This window comes from Gekko japonicus, unplaced genomic scaffold (genome assembly GCF_001447785.1).
Source record: "Gekko japonicus isolate JY-2015 unplaced genomic scaffold, Gekko_japonicus_V1.1 scaffold831, whole genome shotgun sequence".
In the NCBI taxonomy this organism is placed as follows: Eukaryota; Metazoa; Chordata; class Lepidosauria; order Squamata; family Gekkonidae; genus Gekko; species Gekko japonicus.
Genome location: NW_015159738.1, coordinates 38,052 through 62,931, shown reverse-complemented (window position 1 = coordinate 62,931; position 24,880 = coordinate 38,052). Strand labels below are relative to the sequence as shown.

Below are 24,880 nucleotides of genomic sequence, written 5' to 3'. Positions count from 1 at the left end.
AGAGTAGTGCTGATTTCATCAGCATTCTCCAAAAGCCAGAAGTCACATAATGACTGCCTCCACTAGTGGCAGCCTAGCACAATACGGATTGAATTAGTACGATCGCGAGGCTGAGAAATTATGTCTCTAGAAGTGGGAATAAGAGTGTGTGTATGCACGCGCGCATGTGCGATGTTCTGATGTTATTCTGAACAGGGGGCAAAATCTGCTTATTAGGCATGCACAACAGTGCAAAGAAGAATTGACCCAGGAAGAGAGTGACTTCTGTTCTGGATGGGGTTACATTCCCCCTAATGCAGAATGTCCATAGCTTGGGGGTACTGCTGACCCAGGATTCCTGTTGGATAAACAGGTAGTGAAGGTGGCCAGGGGTGCCTTTTACCAGCAGTGGCAAAAAAAAATCTTTGTGGTGCATCCCCTGAGGACCTCTAGATTAGCCTGCTGCAATGTGCTTTATATGGGGCTCCCCTTGAAGAGCGTACAGAAACTACAATTGGTATAGAACGTTCCTGTTAGAATGCTGTCTACAGTGAGTCATAGGGTGCGGTCAGATGGCGTGCTGAGAGCAGGTTAAACTGCTCCAGTTCTAACCGGATTATATTTGATCTGGATTATCCTGCCTCACCGCGCAGTCTCATTGCTCCCCAGCGTCTACACTACTGATGCACGGGAGCTTGTGTCGGCGGGTTTTTTAAAAAAAATTCCTCAGTTTGCGCATGCGGATAGGCGCCCCTCCGTAGAAGGGGGGGAGACTATCATGGCACATGCGCAGAACCACCAGGGCGAATCAATCCAACCCCTCCAACAAAAGACTCCCCTTTAAATGTTTGACCCAAAAATGGCCTCCGTGAGATCCCAAACTCATCTAAATGCTAAAACAAGTGACCGTTTAAATGTCAGCTTTCTCAACGCGATGGCGGAGCTCCGCCTATGTGTACACCGCCAATGCATTAAAAAAATGGCGGGCAAAAAGCAGAAGCCTCGGGCAGCTTTCGAGCAAGGAGGGGGTTTACACCGGAAGTGGCTCAACACCGCAAGAGCGATCAGACGTCAGAAAAGTGTGGCTAGAACCGGAGAATCAGGAAAACACCACTTGGGGACCTGGTAACAACATACTCCATTTTAAAGGGGGTTTGAGCCGGAAAGCGACGGCTGGGGGCAGTGCGCAGATGTTGGGTGTGTGAACGTGGATATAAAATCCGTTACTGAAGCGTGCCGAAAGCGGACTAAACGGCCCGTCTGAACGCACCCACAGAGACCATATCACTCCAGTCTTGTTCCACCTACACTGGCTTCCAATTTGCTCCAGGGTGGTGGTTTGGCCTTTAAAGCCCTATACAGCTTGGGGCAAGCATATTTTAAGGACTGTCTACTTCCATATGAACCTCCGTTCTACTCTGGTCATCTTCAGAGGCTCTGCCTGGGGTGCTGCCACCATCTGAGGTTAGACAGGTGCCACCCCAAAAATGGGCCTTCTCAGTCACAGCACTGAAGCTGTGGAACTCCCTTCCCAAGGATATTCTTCTGACAAGAGGTGAAGACTTTTTCAGTTTTGTTTGTCTGGTGGTGGGGATCCTATTATGAGATCTTGCTACATCACACAAACTTATGTATCCCATGCCAATGTGATGGGGGAGAGTCTTTCAGCAGCAATCATGTTACACAAGTAATATATGAACTGGTTCTGAAAAACATACATCAAAAAAGCTCCAGGTATTAGAAAGGATGAAAAAGATATGTGCAATTCTGTCCCATATAAACCTGCCTTTAAAGACTTTTCCTTTTAAAGACTGTCTCTAATTTCTGGTTCATGGTTCACAGTATATACAAAAAAGATAGTCAAACATGTTGACTGCAAAACGTCATTATTGCAGGAAAACTTTCAGTATGACAAGGATACTTGAAATATAAACAAAACAGCTCACAGAGATGCTCCAGCAGGCTGAAAACAGAGGCAAAGTTTACACTGGAATTCATAAGAACACAAGAGAAGCCAATGTTGGATCAGGCCAATGGCCCATCTAGTCCAACACTCTGTCACACGGTGGCCAAGAATACCAGGTGCCATCAACTTGGAGTTGCAAGAATTCCTTCAACTTGGAGTTGCAACAGTGTCCAGACATTTTTGGAAGCTCCCAAGACCTTTTTGTTTTGCTTGGTTTTCAAATGACAGCGTCAGGGTGCCCTGCAAGTTGGGCATACGGTGACAGAGAAACGCAGCATATTCTTCTGCTTTTTTCCCTCTTAACACTATCAGTCTCCAGCAGCTGAATACATACAATTCTACAGAAATTATTCAGGAGTATTTCTGGCTGCTAATTCCTAGAGGGCAAGTTACCATATTCTCAGCTGTGGAAGAAGGAAACGGAGTTCTGCTACCAAGCTCTTTGCACAACCCAAAGGTCTTGTATCCCTTCTGCCCCTCACTTGCTGGGCACAGGCAAGGCCATGTTGAAGCATATGGTCTAACCTTTCCTCTCTATTATTTCTTTCTGCATTTCTTTTTAATGTCCAGGAATCAGGAAACAGACTGTAACCGTACTCAATCAGTATATACTTCAGTATCAGTTAGGATATGCTTTAATAATGAACCTCCAGGCAAATATTTTTTGATCAAATTTTGATGAAATCCTGCTATGAAGCTATATAAACAGAAAGAAGGCGTTCTAAACTCAGCTCCTTGCAAGCTTGGGGAATCACCTCAAAGCCATTATTACATAAGTGGTACTGCTATATGTAATCCTCCTTGAAAACTCTGTGCGGCCACTACCGTAAGTTAGCTGTGACTTGATAACACTTCACAGACACTTGCACAACCCTTCCTCCACCTCCTTTACATGCATGTCTCAAAGCATGTTATCTGCCTTGATCCTCAGTGAGAATATAAAGTAAATGAAATAAAAATAAATAAAACTTTGGTAATCTCTTCCTATTCATGCACAATTCACATCCAGCTCTGCCCTATAACTTTTCATCTGATTCTTATAATGCTTTCAGCTTAAAGTTCACTTCCTCCTCTCTCCCAAACAGCCTCAGCCCACTCTCAAAAGAAGTCAGCATGTTAATGGAACAGAAGCAGTCTGAAGCATATGGTCTAACCTTTCCTCTCTACCATTTCTTTCTGCATTTCTTTCTAATGTCCAGGAATCGGGAAACAGACTGTAACCGTACTCAGTATATACTTCAGTATCAGTTAGGATATGCTTTAATAATGAACATTCAGGCAAATTTTTATCAAATCCTGCTATGAAGCTATATAAAAAGAAAGAAGGCCTTCTAAACTCAGCTCCTTACAAGCTTGGGGAATAACCTCAAAGCCATTATTACATAAGTGGTACTGCTATATGTAATCCTCAAAGGACTGGGTCTTGTTTAGATAGCAAAATCCATACAGAAGGGTCAAGGCAGCTATGGCTGAACTTCTGCAAATCCAGGAAAATGTCCAGGTTTTCTGAAAATAATGTTTAACCCTCCCCTTCCAACTCCTGCCCCTGATCCCTGTGCATGCACAATGTTTTTAAAAAGCAAAACAGTTCATTTGGGCACCAATGCAGGTTGCTTTGAATACCCACCTGAGGCACCTTTCTGGAGATGGGGGGGGGGAGGGAAGTGGCAACCATCAGGAGAAAGCAGCACCAACAAGGAGCAGCAGCTAAGGGTACCTGGTGAACCAAGCTGTCTGGCCCATGAGGTGCAGAAAAACTGAGATGATGCAGATGTATAGATGTGTGTGAGCAGTCTGTTCAGCTTTCCTTGTAAATTTCACATGGACTCACTGCATGCCAACAGATTGTCTATCTCCCTGAGTGGTGCAGAATTTTCCTGCCCTTGAGAAGGGTGCTCAAGAATCACATAAAGGCTTTCCAAACCAAAGCTTCACTGGAGCCATAAAAAAGCAAGCCCATTTTTAACTTACTGCAGGATGTTTGGGGCGAGAAAATCAGACCCCTTTTGCACAGATAATAAAAGAAGTGCAGAAAGACTTGCAAGCCTTATTTACACCAGCAAGAGCACTTTGATCCTGAAAGCAATGCTCTGAAAACACATCACGGGCTTTCCTGTCAAAGTGATGCCGTGGTACCACTTTAAAGGGAAACAGACTGGTGTTTACCACTGCCTACTTCAGCGAGTGGTGCATGTCTTTTGACTTTGAGGAATCCTGAACTTGTAATTACTGCAGCCTGTTTACTGCCTGTATAGCAGTGACATAATTATCTTCCAGCTTAAGTTGTGGGGAAGAGAAAGAAGCTGTATCATCTTCACCTCTTTGCAATAACTGGTCAGAAATTCCTTGTGTGTGCATTTTACCACTGGCATTACTCAGCTGGAGGACTTGAGCTGTCTTTCGCTCTACTAATAAGCAAGTTGTTATAAAAAAAAGTAGGTGAACAAATGAACACACCCTGGCCTTGGAAAATGAGACAGGAAACGTCCTAGCTGGGCGGCCATCAGAAAGGGCCTCACCCTTCCCCTCTACTTTTTTGTTTGTTTTCCTTATTTATTATTTCAAAGTGGCTTCCATTCTTACACTAACCAGAGCCTCCTTGCAAACGAGGCTGGGTTATGTCTTATCTATTTGCGATTTTGGCTTACTTGATCAGCTGCCATTTGACTCAGGCTGCTCTAAAAGCTCATTTTGTTATCTGCATAAACGTACTCTCAGTTTTACTGCTGGGTTGTCCAAGAAAGGTTTGCAATCAAGGGCAGTGACTTTCTTTAGTTTCTGTTTGAATAAAACGGAGGTAGAGCCCCAAAATTAAGCTTCCCACAGGATGGTTTCCCTTGCATGTTTCATTCATGATGCCTTCCATTAAGTTTGACTCAGAAAAACCCCAGCATTCACAAATGGCATTATCACTTGAGAGGCCAGAGACTGGAAAATTCAGCCAATCCAAACAGTCTGAGGCTATACACAGCTAATTTTCAACAGACGATGGAGTAGAGTGGAAGCTAAAGCAGGATTCAGAGCTTCTTTCAGTGCCAAGGTTAAACAGGAACAGATGCTGTGATCTCGACTGAAATGTATTAGCCAGCCCCCCCACCCCCACCCCAATTCCCTCTCTTTACCATGCTCCACGAAGCTTAAGATTCCATCACATTCCACTGCTCCCAGCACTGATATCCTCTAGCACTGAAACGAGAAACGTATGCAGACTGCACCTTTGCAAATCTTTTTGAGAAAACCCAGCAGTAAGACTCAGGTTGCCTCTATATAGATAACTGAAAATGAGCTTTCAGAACAGCTCCCTGCCTGGGTTAAATTGCAGCTGATGCAGACAGAGCCTGACTCAGTTCCCAGTGAGGCCTATTAAAGGCAGCAGGCTGAACGAAGGCTAAACTTGACCATCGTCACAGGCCCCTGGTGCCCATTCTCTCACCCATCCGTGGCCAGTCTGGGAGGTCATCTGGAGCTTTGGAGCTGGGTGTCAATGAAGGCTAAACTTGACCATCATCTCAGGCCCCCGGGGCCCATTCTCTCACCCATACGTGGCCAGTCTGGGAAGTCATCTGGAGCTTTGGAGCTGGGTGTCATCAATGTGCTGATGATACCCAGCCCACGAAGCCTTTAAAAACTCCAACTTGGAAAGCCTATATTTGATTCTGGTGGGGCGGTCACGTGGTGAAGCCCCGCCCCTTCTTTACCCCGCCCTCTGCTTCGATCCTCATTCCGTTTGGGAATGAGGATGAAGCAGGAGGGTAAGTAGCCGGGCCTTCTGACACACTTCCGGTGATGTCAGGGGGTGTGGCCTTCTGTCACTTCCGGTGATGTCAGGGGGCGTGGCATATGCAAATAAGTTATGCTAATGAGTTATGCTAATGAGCTCCGGCAGCTCTTTTTCTACAACAAGACCCCTGGTGCTGATGATACCCAGCCCACGAAGCCTTTAAAAACTCCAACTTGGAAAGCCTATATTTGATTCTGAAGCTCCTGTCCCATGTGGTGAAGTTCTATACCTTTCGTAAGCACAGATCATTATCACCAAAGATGCAAAAGACCTTCTTGTGGTGCTTCAGATACAATGAGGAAGCAAACATGCATTGTTCACCCCCCTCACCTTGTTTCAAGGCTTTGTCAGAAAGAAGGCAGCATATCCAAGGGGAGACATGTTCCACCCCAAGACCTATGGGATATATATTTCAGTTCACATGATCCAGAATGCATGACAGTGCAAATAGCTCCATCCTTGTTTCTTCTCTGGCACACCTAAAGGAGCTCTAAGAATGCCCTCCCTTTTCTTTCTCTGTTAATCCTTGTTTACAACACATCAACCACAATACTGAGTAGGTAAAGAAAACTTGTTTTTTTAAACTTATGAATGCAGTTTTTGCTTAATGTCTGCGCAGACCCATAACCAGGATTTTTTTGTTCAGGGGGTATTTAAATTTTTAAGGGAGCAACTAAATTATAGTTAATTAAATTCATCTGAATTTATCTGTCTTTAAAGGGGGAGGCTCCGAGCCTGTTTCTAGCCCTTCCTTTCAAGGGACAGGGCAGCGAGCATGTCAGTTCCTATGGAAAAAAACAGCTCAGAGGACATTTAAGTGCCTTCAGAATGCATTTAAATGCCTTTTGATTTCTCTTCCACAGGGCAAGAAAGTTTAGAAGGGCACTCAAGAGTGGCACCTTCAACACATCTCCCACAATCCCCCTTTCTCCTAGCACAGTCCTGCTGTATACCACCTAGGTCACGGTCAGTCTTTCAAAAGCATTCCCATGAGCCTTTGGGAAACATGCAATTAAATGCCCTCTGAGATGTCTTTTCCTGGGTCCCATGATGCCCCCTCCCAAAATTCCACAGTGGGAGGGAGATAGGCTTACCAAGTGCCGGCGGGGGATCTGCATGTCTTGGCAGGATCCCTGCCGCGGGGACAGCGACACGCGTTGCACCCGCCGTCGCCAGGAAGTGACGCTACGCATCGCTCTGGCAACGGGGCTGTTTGGAGTCCTGTGTCTCCGTCCCTGCAGCAGGGAACCTGCCAAGACACGCAGATCCCCCGCTGGCACTTGGTAAGCCTAGAGGGAGAGGGAAGCCTGAGGGCAAGCTGAGGCGCTCTCACCCTAGCCGCTGCCAGCAGCAGGGGTCTCTTCCTCAAAAATAAGGTTTGGGGCACGGCTATTTATGAGGTGGGGCTTTCAATTAAGGGGGCAGGGCCCCAAAATGCCCGACTGTAGCTACAGGCCTGTGTCTGTAAAACATTTCAACTGCAGACCTTGCACTCGCGTGAATGCTTGTGCCTCACAATATCATGCACATTTATTCAGAAGTCTCCCGAAGTGCAGTGGGACTTATTCTCTACAGAACTACAGTCTCAGAGAACTTGGATGGGGGGGGGGGGGGAGAAGAGACCACGTACCAAAATAACAAAAACCTCTCTCTCTCTTTTTTTTTTAAAAAAAATTGACACTAAATGGGTACACTGCCTTTCTTAATTTGCCTTGGTGTAATTTGTTGATGAAATTGAGCAAACTTCAGAGGACGGCGGAAAACAGGAGGACCTGGCGAGATCTTGTCCATGGGGTCGTGAAGAGTCAGACTCGACTGTGCGACTGAACAACAACAAATTTGTTTTGAGAAAAGTGATAGACGCAATGGAAGTATGCCTTCTTGCCACTGTGCTAAGTGGAGATCTGAGGTGGACTGGTTTTCGTTTTGCATGCCTTTAGCAGCTGCTTAAAAAAACCTCTCTTGACAGCATTTCTACTTTCTCGCACACAAAGGATTTCAACATTGCACATGCACATCCACATCCTGACAGCAGTGCCATCTGACACAGCTGAGAAACTCCTTCCTCTTTTTTTTACTCTACTCTTTAATATTACTTATAAATTCAATCCTCCCTCTAAGCTGTGGAGTCTTGTGAGCAAAAATTCTACTTTATGAGCTACTGGCATTAAAGTTGTGAGTGAATGATTTGGCTACTGCATAAATTAGTTTGCTCTGGAGCCATCCTTCCTGAGTGAAGACAAAAATCTGTGAGCTGGAGGCTAATAAACTGAGCTAGCTCACATTAAGCTTGATGGGAACATTGCTTATAATGTTGAAAAAAAGAAGCACTTGAACCACACAATTGCCATGAGATCCCTCCACATCTACAAGATCCAGGCTTTGAAATAAACTCTTGCTCAGGAGACCCTGAGCTTAAGCATTGCTTCCAGATGATTATGTAGAGAAGCTTATGTAAATGGGAAAAGAGCTGGTTCTTCTTTCAGGATAGATGGTGTGCCACAGATGACCAACTTAGGTATGCATGGGCAGGCAGGATATTTTTGTGGCTTTATCTGCAAGGTTGACAGAGCACTTTAAGGAATGCAAATCTCTTAGAACCTTATCTAAGTCTAGAGTTGCCAACTTTCTAACTGCTCCCATGCAACAGAAATTAAGTGCAGCCCCTTCATCTCCATTCGAATTAAAGTTAAGCCCGTTTCATTTTTGTCATTCCAGCTGCTGTTAACATATAGGCAGAGAGGCAGTGTGTGTGTGGGGGGAACCCTGTAACTCCACCACCAAATTATAACCACTTGTTAAAGGCAGACTTACATTAATTCAGACATTTTAGAGTTTAAGAAAAGCAAAATACCATTTCCATTTCAGCATATTCTATGACATGTGTCGATGGGCATGACCCATTTCCAGGGAGCAAATCTGAAGAGCCTGAATAAGCATCTCAGATCTTTGTCTAGCAGCACCCCACCAGTGTTCCCTCTAAGCTGAATTAGTGTGAGCTAACTCACAGTTTTTTTAGCCTCCAGCTCACACATTTTTGTCTTCGCTCAGGAAGGCTGGCTCCAGAACAAATGAATTCAAGCAGCAGCCAAACCGCTCGCTCACAACTTTAATGCCAGGAGCACACAAAGTAGAATTTTTGCTCACAAGACTCCACAGTTTAGAGGGAACAGAGCACCCCACCCACCCACGCATTTCTATATATTGGCTTAATGTGCAGTGACATCTGCCAGTACAGCCAGGATCCTGTTCACTGAATTACTTTTGCTCACGGACAGTGCAATTTTGCACCAGCCTCAGTCACCCCCCCCGCCCCCCCCTCCCCGTGGATCAATAATTGTTGGAGGCTACAAAGCTGTGAAGCAGCACTGGTATGGCAGACAGCAGCTATTTCCATGGATAATAAAGTTCTAGTACTTGCATGATAGGGGTAAATTTCGCCATGAGAAAACTCTAGAAAATTTACACTGAATTGTAAGTCAACCACTTTCTCAATGCTGCCATCAGCGAATTGTCAGTTATATTAGAGGAAACGGGAACTCATTCTCTTCTCTCTTTAGGTAAGTTTACTTGAGCCCCCCCCCCCCTCGCTGCACTCTGGGAAAGTCAAACAAATACGAGGCAAAGGTGGGGGGTCAAGAAGGAGCGTTAAGAAATCACAGAGCACAACTGTTACTTTCAGTAATTGTTCTTAGAAAGGAAGTGTGTGAGCAAAGCAGACTCTTTCACATAGTCTCCATGCGCGATTAACACCTGTGGCTGCACAAGCAAAGATTTCAATTTGTTCATCCTCCCTCCTGGCCCTGAAATCAGCCTTTAAAGCTGAGAAGGTGCATTGTTGTGGCTAGCTAGACCCAGCCCTCTAGCTATAAGTTACTCTGCGGGGGTTCAAGATGGCCACAGATAGTCATGTGTTCTGTTCTAAAATCTCACAACAACTTCGCTCTTTCTGTGGCTATACTGTTTGCTGTGGCTACAATGTTGTTTAAGCACCGTATATACAAACACCTGGTTCAGATATTTACAGGGAACAAAGATACTATGAGTGTGATGGATGAGCGGTTGCAAAGACAGACATCCTCTTTCACCAGTCTCATGTCACAGGGGTGCTCCCCCTGTCAAGACTGAAATTTCCCCCATTATAGGAAACAAACATCATGTAGAAGGCTGAACCGTGTGATTTTTCCCTCGTCCCACACCCCATATGGAACATACAGGCATCTCTGAGGCGCACCAGCACCATATGTCACACTGCAAGAGTGACAGAAGGGGGCACACCCATCTGTTCCTTTACTATGGAGGGCAGGAACTGGGTCTCTGGCAAGCCGGGACATAGACTCACACAGGGTCCTGTTTGTGGCACTGCGGGGAGGGGAAGGGAGGGGCAGCCATGGCAATCCTTGCTCGGTGGAGGGGGCGGGCCAGTAACAAGAGCAGGAAGCTTGTGCCCACATGACCCGATGCTGGCCCTATCAGAGGGTCTTGTGTTGCCCTACGAAGCCCCTATTGTGCTTTTATGAACTCATAAGTTATGAAAAACCTGACCTGTGCTAGTTGTGTGCAAAAGGGACTGAACTATAAGGTGACTCCAAAAGATGCCAGCTACAGACACACACTCAGAAGAAGGAAGCCTTCTTGTGAAATGCTGTGCCCATGAATCCTGTAAGTCACCAACCCCCTTACTTACAGTAAAGGTGAACCAGCTCCCTAGCCATATGGAGCATTGAGCAGCCAGGCAACTGCCATGCCAGGCCAGAAGACAGGGGACCGAAGCTCCATGAAGAGTCTCCCTCAGTACACGTAGGCAACATGTTTTCCCCCACCTAATACATCACCTAGTCGAAACTGCAGCCAGAAGACAACAAGAGAACAATGCCTCTGGCCAGCACAAGACATAATCCCATACGGTGCCACTGTTCAAACTAGTTTCCCGTTAGATTCAACACTGCCCACCCCTGTGGACCTTCGACCCCAGTACCAGTCAGCATATTTTTGGGGACGGACTACCAGGAGGTGTGCCAAGAGAGGAGGCCAAGATGAGCCCACCCCTCAACTCCTAATAAAAGAGAGCACCCAGTACCAGCTCTCTCTCTCTCTCGCTTGCTTGCACCCTTGCTCTTCCCCTCCCTCTTCCCCTTCCTCTCTCTTGACCCCCTCCTACCCTCACCCTAAACTCCCGACTCTTGGTGTGTGCAACCAAAGTCTCCTCGTGCCTCTGCTGGTTCAGGATACGACCCCCAGCCCCTCATTTTTCCTGCTAAAGTGAATGTGCTATTCTCCTCTCTATATATTTCATAGGTACTGTATAAGTGTGTGTATGTACGCCTGTGTTATTGTATGCTTGAAATTTCTTAGGTACTGTATAAGTGTGTGAATGCCTGTGTTATTGTATGCTTGAAATACCTTCAGTAAACAACTCAATTCATACTGGCATTAGTCTCAGCGTCTATTTGGTGGGTCTGGAGGACTCTGCACCCCTGTATACATTTGATGTTTGGCCCCGTATTTGCCTATTGCCTGATTTAAGCTCATAACTCCCCATATTAAATAACGATTCAAGGCAATTTGGCTAACACTTGGGTGTTGAGGGGCAGGGGTGCCCTGGCTGTTACTAAAGGCACTGCACCACCCATCTCGCCATCTTTTCCACTGGTCTCACCATAAGGGGCCAATTTGATTCCACATTTCTCTGAAAAACATTTTGTGCGGGTGTATTATTTCAACTGAATTGTAAACGGTGTTAACATGTGGTCGGGTAGAGAGGGCCTCTTTGCCTTCGGCCCCTGCCTCACCCCTCCCCTTGGCGCTGGGGCTGCAAACATCCAAATGTGAAGAATGCCCATGCATCTCTAATCACTCAATGAATATAAGTTGAGGAAATGTGGGCAGGAGGTTCCACAAATCATGCCCCCATGCATTTATTAATACGCACTTACCCATCATACTTGGAGTTTCTTATGGGGAATACCAGTGTAATTATGGCAAACACAACTGCCATGTCAAGAGTGAAGAATCTCATATCTCAGAACAAACCCAAAGGGCCTCATACATTTTAGATGTACAGCTTAAAAAAACACACACACACATTTGTCAGGGAGTTAGGACTGGCTGCTACTTCCTCTGCGAAGTACACTCTGAAGTGATAAACACACAAAAGAATGAGATGGCAGAGAGGACTGTACCATTTCAGACTACAGGGGAGTATGTGCTCGATGTAAATAACTTCCTACAGGGAAGCATAGGAGTGATCAAGTGGACCTAAAATATCTTTCTCATGCGTTAGTTCCCCCCCCATATGTTAGGGTTGCCAAGTGCTTACCTGTTCCGGAGCGGGGGAGTCCAGCCTTGCTCCAGGAGTCTTTGCGTGCACGCTTTGCGCACCGCAAGCACGTCACACGGAAGTGACGCAAGCATATCAGGGACGTTGGACCCCCATCGTCCCCGACGTGCTTGAGTCACTTCCGTGTGACGTGCTTTGGGGGTGGGGTTCCCCCCGGGGGCCGATCCGGCGGCGACAGGGAATGAGCCTCCCAGGTGGGGGTTTCCCCGCCCCCCGGGGGGACTTGGCATCCCTACCATATGTAGTGTGCTTTTATACAGCAGAGCATTCAGAAATGGCACAATCCCCTGCAGTCTTAAGTAGTAAAGTCTACTGTACCACCTCAGGGTTCTACCAACTCATTTTGCTGCATGTATAGACTAAGCAACAATAAACATGAGTTTGTTTAATGCGTGAAATGCCCCACACTGTAATGAGAGGTTAAGACCGAACTCAAGAGCAAGAGTCTCATAAATATAAAATTTATTTTAGATGAACCTTGAGGAATGCCTTGGGAAAGTCTGCAGAATTTTCCAGAAGTTCTGAGGGGAAGACACTGCATCTCCAGTTAAGAAGCATGTAGTAACCAATGTTCCCTCTAAGCTGTGGAGTCCTGTGAGCCAAAATTCTACTTTGTGAGCTACCGGCATTAAAGTTGTGAGCAGGCAGGTGATTTGGCTACTGCATAAATTAGTTTGCTCTGGACTGGAGCCATCGTTCCTGAGCTAAGACAACAATGTGTGAGCCGGAGGCTAAAAAACTGTGAGCTAGCTCACACCAACTCAGCTCAGAGGGAACAATGGTAGTAACTACATTTCAGTGACAAACAGGAATACCAGCTAGCTACAAGCTTGGACTTGATAAAAAAAAAGGAGTATTGTTTTGTGATATGAGTAAAACATCGCAGCAGTGAGAAAACTACTCCAGGAAGTCCAAAAACAATATAAATCACAGTCAAACTTTCCATACCCTTCTAGACACAGGAACTCCTGAAATATCAGACTAGCATGACTGCATACCAAATGCCAGGCCGATAATCAAATGGGCCTGCAGAAACCCTAACTGTGCACTACAGACACTCTCAGTTATGTTTTTAATTACAGGATCTAGTAACAGTGTGGAGTTCACAGTGCATTTAACCTCTTAAGAACTAACCTACAGGAAAGCTAAATAAACTTCTAATGAAGCTGCAACAATATCCAGGAGTAAATACATCAGCTAACCTACAGGAAAGCTAAATAAACTGCAACAATATCCAGGAGTAAATACATCACTGACTGCAGCTCTGCAATAGTGTTTTGCCAAATGGCAGCACCAGGTAAGGAAAACTGCCTAGATGAAATATTTACAAAAGCCTAGAACAGCAGAGATCATTTTGGGTGGTACCCAAAAGCTATCAGTCTGCTTCAGATGGTCCAATAGAATACTTGTGCCTGTGAGGATGAAGATGCAGGCCCTGCTGAAACATATAGGGCACTACCGGTAAACTGTGATGGAATGAGCCACTAGACTGGAGAATCAAGAAAATCAGCACTGTTTGGGAAAATGAAGATTATGTCTGCTTTCTATTCCTTGATCTTCATGATTGTCTTGAAATTCAAGGGAAAGGTAAGAAAAGAATGGCAAACCTATGGGTTAGCATGTTACAGGACATCCACTATGATTGTATCCTTGTCTTCGTATATGCTTCTGAACTTAAGTACCTCTTCGACTGAACTGATGATGAAGAGCTTAGGTGCAAAACCTCACAATCTGATGTTTGGCTATTATGAATGCTTCTTGACCACTGAAGAAGACTTATGGAGTCTCTTGAGATCACATGAGGAATGAGGGCCCACTGGTCTGCTTAGTACCTGTCCAATATGTGTGAGACCCAATATGTATGTGGAATCCATGCTGCCTTGGAAAAGGGTTCCCCATGCAGATAAATCCATGCCACCATCTAGCAAGCTTCACAAAGATATTTTTGACCAAAGTAGCTCTTCTTGGTCCATTAGGAGAGAGAGAGACTTGCGTACTTCCTAAGGAATCCATGTGTGTGTGGATTAAGCCATGCAGTTACCTGCAGGTGAACCCATTCTGAATATCCTAATCTCCAGAAGACTGGCACAGGACAGGAAGCAAGCAGATATACAAGACAAATTTCAGCACCAGGGTGATGAGGGTTCTCTCTCTGAAAGATAAACTTTGTCCAAATAGCTATCTATTAGAACTACCAGGTGCTGGATTCCTCGAGACAGCTGAAGAGACCTCTTACTTTGTTAATCAGAAAAGCCTATTTTTCAGTACTAAAATAATGGTAATAATATCTTGAAGCCCCTGAATCAATTTTGGGGACTGGATCAAAAGTTCATCAAGTTGGGAGTAAAGACACTCCCCTGTTGCCCAAAGATACTCCTATGAGGGATGTCACAATCTTCATGAAGACCCACAGGACTGAGAACAAGCCAAATGGAAATTGAGGGTGTGATCATACACACAATTAGAGATGGCATAGGGGAAAATCCTGTTCACTCTCTTCAGGCCCAACTTGCTGTGGTGTCTCCTGATTTTTTTTTCAAGATGAAAAAGATAAAACCCACCTCTGTAAAATGTTCTTTGCTTGCTTGATACTCATCTATGAACCTTCTCCCCAGATGATGTTGGATGGCCTCAGAGTTGCTCAAGCAAAAAGAGGTATCAACCAATTAAATGGCGCACGAGAAAAGAAGTAGGCATTCTTCTATTTGCAGAATTCACCAAGCTGAGGTCATTGCTCTCCAGATGTCAGCAAATGGTTAGTTAATTTAAAATATGGTGTTGGAGGACGGTTTTAAGGATACCATGGACTACCTAAAAGACATGTAAGTGGGTTCTACATCAAATGAAGCCTGAACTTTCCCTAGAAGCAAAGCCAACTAAACTGAGGCTATCATATTTTGGTCACATTATGAGAAGGCAAGACAATAATGCTAGGAAAAGGTGAAAACAACAGGAAAAGACGGAGACCCAACATGAGATGGATTGATCCAATCAAGGAAGCCACAACCCTCAATCTGTAAGATCTGAGCAAGGTTGTTAATGATAGGACATTTTAGAGGTCATTTGGAGGGTCACTATAGGTCAGAAATGAGTTGATGGGACTTGCACACACACACACAAATGGAAAGCCGGTTATTGTTCCCAGTTATTACCCAACCCTCAGGAAGTGCCAAAGGCAAAGAGGATGAAAATGTGATTAGGTTTCAATGTCAAAAAAATTCCCTATCCCAGGATCGGTAAGATGAAATGCCAGTTTTGCATCCTGAAAACCTTTTCCACTTCAAACCTGTTCACTCTCTTCAGGCCCAACTTGCTGTGGTGTCTCCTGATTTTTTTTTTCAAGATGAAAAAGATAAAACCCACCTCTGTAAAAAGTTCTTTGCTTGCTTGATACTCATCTATGAACCTTCTCCCCAGATGATGTTGGATGGCCTCAGAGTTGCTCAAGCAAAAAGAGGTATCAACCAATTAAATGGCGCACGAGAAAAGAAGTAGGCATTCTTCTATTTGCAGAATTCACCAAGCTGAGGTCATTGCTCTCCAGATGTCAGCAAATGTTGAAGGTTTTTCTTCCACTGGGGTCACAGAGGATAAGCTTCCAGTCAGGCGGGGAAAGCAAGTATCTCACTGTAGCCCTGTTGGTTTCCAGCACTGCCTTTTGATTTGGAGAAGTTTGCAATTTGGGTTTGGCATCCTCCTTTTGTGGTATGTGTGGGAAGGATGAGATGGATGAAAGGAATGCTTCATACTGGACAGTTTCTCTAGTTTGGGGGGAGGTACTGTAAGACGTTTTCCCTCTAATTTTGCCTTTGACCAGTACAGCATTGAGAAGCTCCTAACAACTTGCGGCCAGCGCAGAGGGTTGCTTGCCGGTTTAGCTTCGAAATGGACCTGAACGTGTCAGTTGGCCTTGACAAAGATGGGCAGTCCAAGCAGCTAACCAAGTGGTCCTAAATGCTTGTAAAACTCATACTTCTCCAAATATTGAAGGCAGAGTTACAGATCATCCAGATTTAGCATACTTCTGTGCACATGAAGAAATACCATAGATAAATGTTCTGACCAAAAACAGATGAGTTGTAGTTATTACAATAAAATAAAATAAAATCGGGGCCCTGCGGGACTAGACCAATGATCCATCTAGTTTAGCATCCTGTTTCCCACACAGGACAATAAGATGTCCTGAAAAGTCCACAGCATGGTTACAGGAACAAAAGTTTCCCTCTATTTCTACCCTCAACAACTGTCATTCACAGATATGCTGCCTCTTACCATGGAGGTCCCATTTAGTCATCATAGCTAAAAGCCACCAATGGACCTACCCTCCATGAATTTGTCTAAACAAGGAAGGTTTGCTCCATCTATTCAGCCACCTTGTATTTAATCGATCATATGGACAACCTTATCCTTTCCCTCCTACATTTTTGTCTTAATTGTCTTATTTAATTTATTTTCTTGACAATTATATGGAAAAATAAATAATGTTTAGTACTGTTGTTGCTTTTACTAATACCAGCAACAGCTTTGGAATGACCGAGTGACATAGTTTCATACTGTGCCTGGTCACTACATTGAGGTCAGAGATCAGGCTTCAGTATACATGGAATCCAGAGATGCGTCCTCCTGAAAAGATTCTTGACCCATGTGGGAATCTTGGGAAGGGAGGCCAACACAATGACTTGCATGAAAGTTACCGCGGCAAACCCTGATGAAGTATAAGAAGCATATCGTCCAACTACTGAAGTTTCAAAGCTCTTGCAAAAGGCACTTTTTGGTCATTCTGTTCAGTTGGAATTTCATTTGATTCAATGGAAAGAACAGCTCTGAAAAGAAGAGCCACTGAAACATCAATTTTAGGCATATTCAGGTCTAATTTGTCTCTGACTTCAGTGTCATGACCAAGCACGGTATATTGCTTCCAGATGAGACTTGCCCTCAGAAGACTCTTCTGGTGCTTCTAACCCATCCAAAGAAGCAAGAGTGAATCACATTTTCCCTGTGGTGACTGCTATGGACTAGTCATTCAATTCCTAGTACTCTGTGCACCACCATCAAGGAGTGGGATTGGCCATCTAGATCAGAACACACATCAGTTCAGTATACATGGAATTTAGCTTCGTTCAGCTTCATTATAGAGGACATCCTCCTAACTAAGCTGAACTTCTTGAAGGATAATATGTGTTCTGATCTAAATGGCAAAATCCCACTCCTTGATGGTGGTTCACACAGTACCAGGAATTGAATGAATACTCAATAGCAGGTGCCACTGGGGAAAAATTAGATTTGCTCCTGCTTCTTTGGAGGAGTTAGAGATTGCATAAAAGTCTTCTGTGGGCAAGCCTCATCTGGAAACTATCAACACTGGCCAACAGCCATTGAAAGCGTTCAAAAGGGAAGAGTCTGTCTAGGGCTGTTCAGAAGAGCGATCAGTGGAGACACAAGAGGGTTTACTGACTTACTGCAGGCAGTCGTTGCCCATTGTCTGGGCTGGACAGATCGGAAATTCTCATTCCTTGGGAACTAGGCTTCACTGTGGGACTGATGGGAGAGATGTCCTGAGAGACAAGTTTCACCTGTTTACAAGTAATTCTATTTATTTATTTATTTATTTACTTTTCACATTTATACCCCGCCCTCCCCAATGGGCTCAGGGCGGCTTACAGAGGCAAGGCAAAACCTAGCCATAATAAAACATAATATACATAATAATTAAAAAAACACATAATACATCTTAAAAATCCTAAATTAAAACAAGGTGCTCGATGACTTCCATAGTCCAGAGATGCCGGATCGTAGGTCTGAGACTCCAAGTAGATGGCCTAGGGCTTCTTCCATTCAGATGTTTCCTCAGGGCCTCGTCCAACCCATGGCGGCGGTGGTATAGTAGGGGCGGCGGCTCCTACTCAAAAGCCTGGCGGAAGAGCTCCGTCTTGCAGGCCCTGTGGAACTGCACAAGATCCCGCAGGGACCGGATCTCCCCCGGGAGCTCATTCCACCAGGTAGGAGCCGCCACTGAGAAGGCCCTGGTCCTAGTAGCGGCTAGTTTAGTATCCTTGGGGCCCGGGATGGCTAACAGATTTTGGGCCCCAGACCGTAGTGCTCTTGGGGGAGCATGCGCGGAAAGGCGGTCCCTCAGGTAGGTTGGACCCTGGGGTAGTTATTGGTAGCCTAAAAGGCTAACAAATTTATTGCCTCATAAGCCTTCATGGGATGTCCACTAGTTCCATGAAGTTAGCAAGAGAAGAAACGAATAACTGAACAATGGTTTTAAAAGGACTGGTTTGCATGCAAAACGCAAAAATACACAGATAAGCACAGCAATAATTCGAGACAGCTGTCTAATTAGTGATTAAATAACTTAACTATAATTAAGGAGTCTGTGTTAACAGCCTACAGAGACTGAAATGTTTGCTAGATTTTTGGGGGGCCTCAGGCTAATACTACCAGTTTAACTGATGTTTGGGAATGAGGAATGACATGGCTGCTTCCGTGGACACTGATGAAGCATAGGCAGCCCGGAGCTCTGGGGACAAAATTGCAGGCCTACATGCTTCTGGATTTAAATTGTGAACGGGCTCTGTTCCTGTTCCTATTGCAGTAAGAAATGCAGGAGCTCTCTTTCCTTGCTACCACTCCTGGAGCCATGTGGCAATTGTTGATCTTTCTAGACTTTTCCCTGGAGGTGAAAGCAAGAGTGTGAAATCGTACCTAGAGGAGGTGTAGTACTACCTATCAAGAGTGAGTGACAGCAGGAGAACAAAATGAAGCTGTTATGCAAATAGGGTCTCCTCACTGGCCTGGTCATGTAGAAGTTGCACAGGAAGGTAAATCTTCTTCATTTCAACAAGCCTCTCATCCAGCAGAGGAAGCTGCATATGAAATTCTCCCTCCACTGAAACAATTTGGGAAAATTGGTTTCTGATGCATGCTGGACCACTCTTGTAGAGATGATTGTGTGTGCTCCCCAAAGTTATGTGTTAACTTTGGCATCATTATAGTCCCAGTTCTTCCCTGCTGAAGGAAACAGGAGCACTTGTATGCCTGAGTACAAAATGAATTTTTTTTTTTTTTTCAGTCATTTGTTTGGTGTAGCGGCTAAGTGCGTGGACTCTAATCTGGGAGAACTGCGTTTGATTCCCCACTCCTCCACTTGCACCTGGCTGGATGACCTTGGGCAAGCCGTAGTTCTGATAAGAGCTGTTCTTGAAAAAGAGCAGTTTCCGTCAGAGCTCTCTCAGCCCCACCTACCTCACAGGGTGCCTGTTGTGGGGAGGGGGAGGGAAAGGAGTTTGTAAGCCGCTCTGAGACACCTTTGGGTAGTGAAGGGCGGGGTATAAATCCAATCTCTTCTCTTCTCTTCTTTCTTCTCAAAGGAAAGTTAGCTCACTACAACTCCCAGGCCTATGCTGCAAAGCCCGCTGTGTTATCACCTCCCCCCCCCCACCTTGAGACTGGCCAACCCTGCATGTCTCCTGGCCTTTGCTGCTGGGCCTGTTGAGGCTCCCCCAGCCCATCCACCCTCTCAGCTGCTGCCAGGGAGCTTAGTGTAGCTCCCATCATTCACTGCCAGGCCTGCTGCAGCTTGCCAACCACCTCCACCTTCACAGCTGTCACAGGCAAGCCTGAAGTGGGTTCTGCCCCTCCCCTTAATCAATGCCAGAAAGCCCAGCACAGCTCCTGGCTTCCAGCATCAGGCCTGCTGCAGCCCACTGCAGCTCCTGAACTCCCTCAACTATTGTAGCTGGGGACTTGTGATACTCATGGGGAGGGTGAATCCCTCTCCCATTCCTGCGGATTCCCCCCTTTTCCCTCCATACAGCTCGGGGGGGGGGACTTGTGGGGGGAAGAATCCCAAATCCCCCCATCACCAAGCTTGACTCTGCTCCAAGCCCCACCCCCCACTATCAAGCCCAGTGTCCTCTGCCGCCATGGGCAGGCTCAGTGCGACTGATGGCCTCCTCTGCCACTGGGCTGGGCCGAAGCAGTCCTTCTGGGCTCAGTGGGCTCCCCTGTCCCACCCCTGACTGCCTGAGGTAGGTATGTTCTCTGTGTTTAGTGCTTTACTTTTGGGGGGGATTTAAACCCCCTGTGTACTTTTTAAAGAATTATTTTTTCCTGCAAACCTGGGGAGTGCTCCAAGTTTGAAGAAAGATCTGTTTAGCCTCTGTGTAGCCCCAATTCGTAGATTTGGGTATCCGCAGATGGGGGCCACGGGTGGCTAAAGACTGTCAGGATGATAGAAATGCCATAGATTGCAAATTGATGTTGATCAGGTTCCTGTAACTTGAATGCAATGGTTTCATTAGTGTTTGATTTGGGAGGCTGGGCTGCTGGCTGGAAACAGCCTACTAAAATGGAAGTTTGTCATCACCTTGAACCAGGGACGCCGATATGTTTGCTCTGACATATGGTGGCTGAGTTACATTTTGATTTTATAATTTTTACATTGATTAATCTTATCAGATTTCCATGATACTGTTTTTAGGACTCATTCTTTCCCCAGCAGCTTCACATCTGAATTCATAGAGACTATATCACTCCCAAGTCTTGTTCCACCTTCTCTGGCTCCCAATTTGTTTCCAGGCTGCATTAAGGGTGCTGGTATTGACCTTTAAAGCCCTATATGTCTTCACATCACCAGACCTCAAGGACTGCTTATTCCCATATGAACTTACCCAGTCTCCCTAGTCACCTGTGGGGGCCCTGCTTCAGGTCCCCCCCCACCAGCTGAGGCTAGACAGGTGGCAGCAGCAGAAGGAACCTTCTCGCTCATGGCACTGAAACTCTGGAACTCCCGGGGGGGGGGATTCATCTGCCTCCCTCTATTGTTTTCTTCTACTAATGGATGAAGACCTTTCATTTTATTTGACATTCCGTCACTAACTTGCATTAGTCTTTTTCTCTATTTTGTGTTTTTAAGTGTTTTGTTTAAAATTTCATATATATTTGAACTGCTGTTTTTAATGTTTGCAGTGTTTGACATGTTTTAATGTGTACTGCCTTTGGGATCCTGAACTGGGTCAAAAGACAAAATACAAATGTTTTTTAAAAAAATAAATTCAGTAAATTACTCTCTGTAATTGATTGGACTTGTTTTGTGAAGACACTCACACAAATGGTTTTGAAGAATACTCTAAATGAGTTCACAGTGAAGAAGGAGGAGGAAGAGGAGAAGGGGGAGGGGGAGACTGGATTTATACCCCACCCTTCACTTGGGGTCTCAGAGCAGCTTACAAACTCCTTTCCCTTCCCCTCACCACAACAGACACCCTGTGAGGTAGGTGGGGCTGAGAGTGCTTTCAAAAACAGCTCTGGCTTGCCCAAGATCATCCAGCAGCTGCAAGTGGAGGAGTGGGGAATCAAACCCAGTTCTCCCAGGTTAGAGTCTGTGCACTTAACCACTACACCAAACTGGCTCATCCCAATGTCTGCTTCTAGGATCTATGTAGATTCTGTGACTTTGCAGTGCAGTATGTGTATTTATATTTGCTTCCTAGATCCTCATTTTTCTTGTTTTTCATATTGGTTAAAACATTAATCAGTCAGAGGGCCATAAATACTCTAACACTAAAAACACCATTACAACAGCTCCATCAGATTCTACTGCGTAGACATAGCTCTCCTACAACATTAGCCTCTCATATAACCAGACAATTTTGCACACACTTCAGTATGCCTAGTAAGAATGGGATGATTTGGGGCTTTCCAAAATACAAAAAGAATAAAGCTTGCTTATCAGTATTTCCCATACCAAACAGCCTCTAAAATTACACCCAAATAATAAGCTGTACTGCTAACCATCAAGGCAGTATTGTCTTTCATTTCACATATTCTCATGCACTAAAGAAGCCCTGCCTCTTGCAGGTACTATGGAACTTGGGGGGGGAGGAGATCAGAGGCAATAACAGCTTGTGGCAAATGTTTTCTGATTGAAGATTAAAGATTTTCTAGCAAATTAAAAACAGCCAATGCAACCGAAGAATGCAGAAGTTGATTGTTGACAAGTAACAGACAAAAAAACAAAATTCAAACCTTGGCATTTAAACAATTGGGGTTGGATCCCAGGAAATGTGTCTCCCATCATGCATTCCATTTAGAATTGCAACATCATCTTCTACTAATGAAAAATCAAAGACCTAAGGGGAATGCAGATGCAGTTAGTAGAATGCAGAATAAAGCACAGACCTGTCTGCTGGCTCTTTACAACTTTGACTGATGCCCCAACCTATTATTTCTGTTTAAGATTTTGTATTATGAGCTGATGTGGTATAATGGCTCGAGTCTTATCTGGATAAAGGTAAGCCAATTTCAGATTCCTGTGCTCTCAGAAAACCTGGAAGAGGTTTAACCATATGGCTCTGACACAACTTGATTGAGTCAACTGAATTGTTTAATTAAACTATTCCTTGTCTGGGTTGGTGTGATATGTTCTCTCCCACATATTTTTGTCTTTATAATATCATAATATCTTATCTATCTATCTATCTATCTATCTATCTATCTATCTATCTATCTATCTATCTTATCTATCTATCTATCTATCTATCTATCTATCTATCTATCTATCTATCTATCTATCTATCTATCTATATCTACCTATATCTATCTATCTATATCTATCTATCTATATCTATATCTCTCTCTCTATCTCTCTCTCTATCTCTCTCTCTATCTCTCTATCTATCATCTCTCTCTCTCTCTCTCTCTCTCTCTCTCTCTCTCTCTCTCTCTCTATCTATCTATCATCTATAATATATATAAATAAAGTGTTTTGTTTAACTGCAAGAATAGAGGCTAACATGAGCATTTTCCCCTCCGTTGGAATCTGAATTGATGAATCTTCCTCCTCCATAGCTTCAAAGATTGCCTACATCACCACTGATTCCGCAGGAAGATGTGCCGAAACAGAGTGAAAGAGGAAAGTTAAGAAAATTAAAAATGAAACAGATGCTTAACATGCTTGCTACACTTTTGAGACTACTTCATAAAATTAGCATCATGAGAAAGAATCATAATGAACTTTCACACACAAAGTTGATTCTGGGCCAAGGGGGATTCCCTGGCTGAGAGGTGAGGAACATTTCCTTCTTATTTACTGCTGGGGCAAAACAGAGACCCCCTCCTTGTAAATAGGCTGCCTGAGAAGCACACTGTTAGCTGCTGGAACTCACCAGTTGGCACGCAGAACTGTTAAAATCATTCCTGGAGGAGGACAGAAGCAGACTATAGGGAGGCCTCTTCCCTAGAGCTTTCTAAGATTAAACACACAGTCACAGAAGGAAGGGGGGGGGGAATGCAGAATAGATCTTACATGGTGAAAGGCCATTTCCTTGTCTGCCTACCTCCCCTGCTTGGGATCATGAGCTGGGAATTCCTGTAAAGTGAGTGCACGGATGCAGGCAGACCCCACATCAGACATGCAGTTTCTATTGCACCATGTGCAAATGGCATGTTCTTTAAAATATTCTCTGCTTCCTCAGTAATCTTGGCTACAATGAACCCAGCCCACCCTCCAAGACCACCTCTCTAGCATCCCTCCTGCAAAAGGGGAAGAAGAATTCAGGACAGTTTGAAAACTAGGACTGCAAGCACTAAGTGAGCTTATTACTAGATAATCAACTTAAAGTATGGGGGGGGGAAAAACACCCCCCTATAGTTTCCTCCCCACCCCAGCAACTGGTGCTTAAAGGTAACAGTGCCTGAAAAGATGGAAATTCCATACAACTATTATAGCTTACCATCACTAGTAGATAAGTCTTCCATTAACTTGCCTAATCCCTCTTTAAAACCATCTAAGCCAATGACTACGTCTTGTGGTAGGAAATGCCTGGTAAGTGTGGATAAAAATTGTAGGTAGCTATGCCAATCCAGAGAAAAAGATCAAAAACAAAAGTTGAGTTATGTATTTTATTACAACTGACCACACTGTCACAAAACAATGAGTGAGCTCTTGAGATCTTTAAAACTCTATAGTAGGTTGAATGCTTCCAAAATAGACAAAGACAGTAGGTTGGTGTCTTGGTCTTCGAGAATTCAACAAGCTTTTTTGTGTGTGGATATTTGGTTGGTCCTAATAACCAATATTATACAACTTTTATTTTTGGAATTTTTTGTCAACCAGCCTAGCTACCTACAATCTTTGTTTGTTTGGGGACATACTTAATTCAGCCATCAATTCGGTTTTGCTCGTGTACACCATCAGCTTCTTCTATCTCCCTCTGTACACAGTGCTTGGTGCAGAACTTCCTAATTTGATCAAACTCCAGTTCACCATGACATTCAAGTGCAAGGACCTCTGTAAAGTGGATGTTATTTGTTCCACACAAACTGGGCTTAAACCAAGATTTAGAATCCCTGAGTAATCTCCCTTATAAATAAAAGCTGAATGGTGGTGGCACTTCTCTAGAACATTCCACATGCTCCAAAATCAGTTCGCTCTCTGATCTGTCATTCAGAGGGTCTCCCTATCCACTGGCTGCTTTGCCTGAGTCCTGCCTCCAACATTCTAAACATTTTGCTGTTCCTCTCCCCCCCATAGCCAGTCAGAACACAGAGGTTATTTGCATATGCAGCCTCATTGGCCTCTGCCTCGGAACACAGAGGTCGTTTGCATATGCGACTTGATTGGCTTTTGCCTCTAACATTCTAAACAGTCTGCTGTTCTGAGGTAAAATCTCCAGGTGAGGACTGGAGATCACTCAAAATTACAACTGCTTTCCAGATGGTAGAGATCAGTTCCCCTGGAGAAAATGGTAGGCTCTGTATCCTTATATGCTGCTGAGGTGGCCCCCCGTATGACAGCCAATGTGACGTA

The 24,880-nt window shown here is 44.7% G+C and overlaps 1 protein-coding gene across 1 annotated transcript in view; it reads right to left on the bottom strand.

Moving 5' to 3' along the window:
- Window positions 1-24,880, bottom strand: part of LOC107125942 (uncharacterized oxidoreductase ZK1290.5-like) — a gene marked incomplete at its 5' end in the record, with an annotated part of 63,618 nt that overhangs the window by 1,084 nt on the left and 37,654 nt on the right. The window lies entirely within an intron of this gene.